The sequence below is a fragment of the Phoxinus phoxinus genome, assembly GCF_949152265.1.
Source record: "Phoxinus phoxinus genome assembly, chromosome: 5".
Lineage (NCBI taxonomy): Eukaryota > Metazoa > Chordata > Actinopteri > Cypriniformes > Leuciscidae > Phoxinus > Phoxinus phoxinus.
In genome coordinates, this window is record NC_136880.1 from 42,568,094 (window position 1) to 42,573,318 (window position 5,225).

Here is a 5,225-nt window from a genome sequence, read left to right on the forward strand (position 1 = left end):
GGTGTGAGTATTTATTTAACATTGTGGTTTATGTCATTATGTATAAAGGGAAAATCTTCATGAATGTTTTAGATATTTTATGGATTTCTTTCTTTACAATACAATGACATTCAGACATTTTTAAGTGCGACTTCAGAGTCTAAATCATTTCAGGGCGAGAACTAGACGCTGTTAAATGGTTTAATCTGGTTTTCCAGCATATGCAGATGTTGAATATATTATATCTCATGTTGTTAGACACAGACAGTAAAACACTTTATCAGGGGGAAATTATTATGCGCTAAATTTACACAGAATACAATTTGAGAGTTTGGTGAATTCACCTCTACACCTGAAAGTCCTTTATGTTCATTGTTTATTCATTAACAACAAAGTCATTAAGATTGAATCTATATACACTGAAATAAATAATGCATAAATGTATGTGTAGAAATAACAGAAATGTCCCAACACACACACACACGCGCGCGCGTAGCCTATGTTTACAGTATTTAGCAAAAACAGTTTATTTTTAGTCAGTTACAAAAAGTTAAAATACTATATTGGGAACTACGGAAACCCATTAGGGGATACCGTTTTCAGCATAACAAATTTATTTTATCATGTTTTTAAGTTAATATTATTACGCTTCGCGAAAGAGAAATACGCCACTCACCATTTCTCTAGTCAGCCGATCAGCGTCTGTCAATCAATCATCATTCAATCTGACGTTTTCCTGCAGCACACACTCCTCCTCAAGTGTCTCTTACTGTCTCCAGGCCAGGAAAACATCTTTAGAGAAAACTTCGACCAAACAAAAACAGAATCCAATCATAACGCGTGGCCTGTGGGGGCTTCCGTAGAAAAGAAAAATCCTTAAAACATACTTTGGTGACCAGATGATTGTCAACTAATTAAATCAAAGAAAACAAACCACAAGTAACAATTCTATTGCACATTTTTGGATAATTTTATTCACTCATATCAAATACATATATATGAATATTAGAAAAGATATTAGAACAAAAAGTAAAGGGTAATGTAGACCTATTTGCATATGCACTAATATTTTAAGCATATTCAGACTTTTTACTTGTTTTTAATGTATTAAAGGCTAATTGTGTGGTGTTCTGCATTACAAATAAATCTGTCCTCATGCATTTTGTCCCATTAAATGGAATAATAAAGATAATTTAACTTCCAATGTGGACACGCCCCTTTCCGACATCCTCCAGTCAGCTGTTTCCATGACTGTGTCGTCATTTCCTGTGAAATAAGAAGTGAGCCTTCTAATGTAAATTCTTTTATCGTAGTTTTTATTGCAAGTTCATTAAAAATATATGTTTTAACTTTTTAATATTTATCTATAAACTATCTATCTATCTATCTATCTATCTATCTATCTATCTATCTATCTATCTATCTATCTATCTATCTATCTATCTATCTATCGGTCACTTGTTATTGAACATTTTCCTGATTGCAGCATAAAAACAGGATCTTGTGTGTGTTTCTTGCGGATGTTTTTTCTGCTGTCAGTGTCCTGTAGTTCCGCATCAGTGTGTGTCCGCAGCGGTGCTACATTATTCATGAGCTATTTGAATACATGCAAATACATTGGCACAGCACCAGGAAACCCATGGCAACGACCGGTGACCCCGCCCACAGCCAGCATCAGCACCAATCAGCATCAGTCCTGCGCGTCTCAAGATCAGCAACGGGAAATAAACATTCAAATCACTGACATGATACAATGATTAAATATTCAACACACGCATAAATATTATATTATTATGGGTTTTAAAAAATGTTGTTGAGGAGGTTCTTAAAACTTCGGTTAACTTAAAAGACAGATTAAATATTATAAGTAAAAAAAATGAAAGATAACGTGTTTATCAGGTCAAGTTCAGCATAGATATTATATAGAGACTAGATGCCCTATTGGCTGCTGGGCACCGAGAAATACGGCCGCCATCTTAAACCGGTCGTACTCCTAGTTTCGTTGCTTAGCAGCAGTTAGATTCCAGAGCACTGTGGAGCATTTTCCTGTTCTAATCGGTGGACCATCGCAAATAGGGCCCGGGATTACTTTTCACAAGTACATTTTAACATTACCGTACTTTTGGTTGTGTTTTGTGAATAGAATATTACCAGATAATTGAGAAGGAGCAAGGATCTTTGATATTACTGTACAGAAATCGATCGTAGCCAGCTAACGTTTATAGGCTAGGTTTACTGCACCACTCGGCATGGAGAGGTTGGGTAAAGTCAGTTTATATACTGTCTATGGGTAAAGTAATTATTACAAGAGCTTCTCGGTTATCAGATACAAGCATTCAACGGCCCTGTAGCATAAACATATACAAATATAGGTTATTTGTGTTTGCGCACGTGATATCAGGAAGCAATGTAATAATGTTAACTTACCTGTGTAATACACACATGACGGCGATGCGCAAATCGAGTGTGTGTGTGTGTGTGTCACAACTTATTAAAATATCTTACTTTACTGCAACTATCTGTTACTGCTTCTTTATCATATTTATAGTGTGTGCTTTATAAAATACCTTATATCCTGTATCACATATTTTGATTTTGGACGTCTGGTCACTTTATATCTTTATTATTACTGTTAAGCCTACTATGAATATTAAAATATGCCGAACCATGTGTCCTTTATCATATTTATATTGTGTGATTTATAAAATACCTTATATCCTACATCACATATTTTGATTTTGGACGTCTGGTCACTTTATATCTTATATCAGAATATTATATTACTGTTAAGCCTACTATGAATATTAAAATAAGCCGAACCATGTGTCCTGTATCATAGCTACATGAATGACATTTGCAGAAAAAAAACCTGCGTGAAAATCAGTTCGGTATTCAGTGAGGTATGATTAATTAAATGCGCTGACAGCTCATTGCACCTGCCATACAGATTACACTGAGTGGAGCGGGTGACCGGTTTAAGATGGCGGCCCCACGGCTCGTCCGCGCTAATAGGCAGTAGCGGTCGATAGGGCGTCTATCTATATGATGTCTATGAAGTTCAGGGCATTGATACACGTGTGAGATCCGGTCATCCAGGATCACGTGGTCTGTAGCGCCATCTAGTGGTGAAAACATCGCATTCTGTGTTCAAATCTGTACATTCATTTATTTTTCATCCATTTTGAAATCAAATGTTTAAAATTACCCCAATGATAATAATGTGATAATGAATTTAATGTTTTTGAAAGAGTCTCTTCTGCTCATCAAGGCTACATTTATTTGATTAAAAAAAAATACAGTAAAAACAGAGACATTTTTATAATGTAAAAAAGCAGTTTTCTATGTGAATATATAATAATAAGTGTAATTTATTCTTGTGATCAAAGCTGAGTTTCCAGCATCATTACTCCAGTCTTCAGTGTCACATGATCCTTCAGAAATCAGAATAATATGCAGATCTGATGCTCGAGAAACATTTATGATTATTATCAATGTTGAAAACCGCTTCATATTTTTGTGGAAAACCGTGATACATTTTATTTTTCAGGATTCTTTGATGAAAGTTCAAAAGAACAGCAATTATTTGACATCTTAACATTATAAATGTCTTTACTTTCACTTTTGATCAATTTAATGCGTCCTACAATATTAATTTCTTTCAAACTTTTGAATGGTAGTGCCTAAATAAACCAGGAAGTTCAGTGCATGCACTTTATGATGTCATATAGAGGATATCGGGGCAAGTTGTCACAAGTATGTATCAGGTTTTGAATCAAAAGCATAAAAACACGTTTTTCTCTTAATGAATAATGTGTGTGCATTCTGTCATTCAAACAAAAAATAAATATTAAATATTAATTAAATCATAAAGATAAGAGTCACTATATAATGATGAAGGGAGATTTGAACTGTTCTCAGGATCTTTTAGATGTTGTAGTTAAATATAGTTTATTAATTACAGTGTATGTTCTGCAAAACTATGGTTTGATATCTGTGTGCAACTCTTAATACATTCATGATTTTTCCCTGTTTTAAGAAAGCCTGAAAAGTGTAGCTTATGGCTATACAGTATTTTCAAGGATATTCTTCTCAATAATGTTACATTTAATGGGGACATTAAATTTAACATTACATTTAATATTCAAAAATATTATTGATCTCCTGCATTGACACTATTATACAAGAACTGAGCTGGACGATGACATCCTGGTTTTCTCCAGAGCGGCTACATATATATATATATATATATATATGAACTAAATTAATAACTTTTTTACAACAAAAATGAGACATCACTGAACTGCCTGAAGCTGGACTGTGACGCTATTTTCTTCTGGAAACAAACTTTATTTGTATGATTTTCCTGTTATCTCTGTAAAGCTGATTTGAAACACTCTGTACTGTAAAAAGCGCTATATTAATAAAGCTGACTTGACCAAAATCAAAATCAGTGTCAGGGATGTGCATGAATGTACACGTGTTATGTAAATGTAAGGTTTAAGACTGTGTGTGAATATGGGGACTGCCCTTGTAATATTATAATTTTTTTTTTTTTTTAAATAAATAAATGGGTGTGAATATTCCTTTATGTCTCTCTTGTTGGGATAGGGTGTGTGTGTTTTTTTTATGAAAATCCTGTATTGTACATAATAAAAAAACAATAATAAATTCACAAAAAAATAAATAATAATCAGTGTCTGAACATCAGAGTCACGAGCTTCAGTTCTGCTGCCATCTAGAGGAATCCATCAAAACACTGATTCAAGATTCAGTGATTCCTTTCCGATGTCTAAAACCCAGACACAAGTGTGTGTTCAGACAACATGTGACCCTGGACCACAGAACCAGTCACATGATGCACGGGTATATCTGTGGCAATAGCCAACTATACACTGTATGGGTCAAAATTATAGATTTTTCTTTTATGCCAAAAATCATGAGGATATTAAGATCATGTTCCATGAATATATTTAGTAAATGTCCTACCATAAATATATAAAACATGTATTTTTGTGAGTGAATGCAGCACAATCGTGAACATAAATGCACAACTTTAAAAGAGATTTTCTCAATGTTTACATTTTTTTGCTCCTCAGATTCCAGATTTACAATAGTTGTGTCTCGTAACAACAATAACCAACCACACATCAATGGAGAGATTATATATTCAGCTTTCGTGTGAGGCTCATGTGACTGGTTTCGTGGTCCAGGGTCACGTATGAATAAATGATGGAGGGGAAAAGCTT

At 34.0% G+C, this 5,225-nt stretch overlaps 1 protein-coding gene across 1 annotated transcript in view; it reads right to left on the bottom strand.

Moving 5' to 3' along the window:
* map2k2b (mitogen-activated protein kinase kinase 2b) overlaps window positions 1–5,225 on the bottom strand; it is a 529,628-nt gene that overhangs the window by 67,741 nt on the left and 456,662 nt on the right. The gene's annotated exons all lie outside the window — the stretch shown is intronic.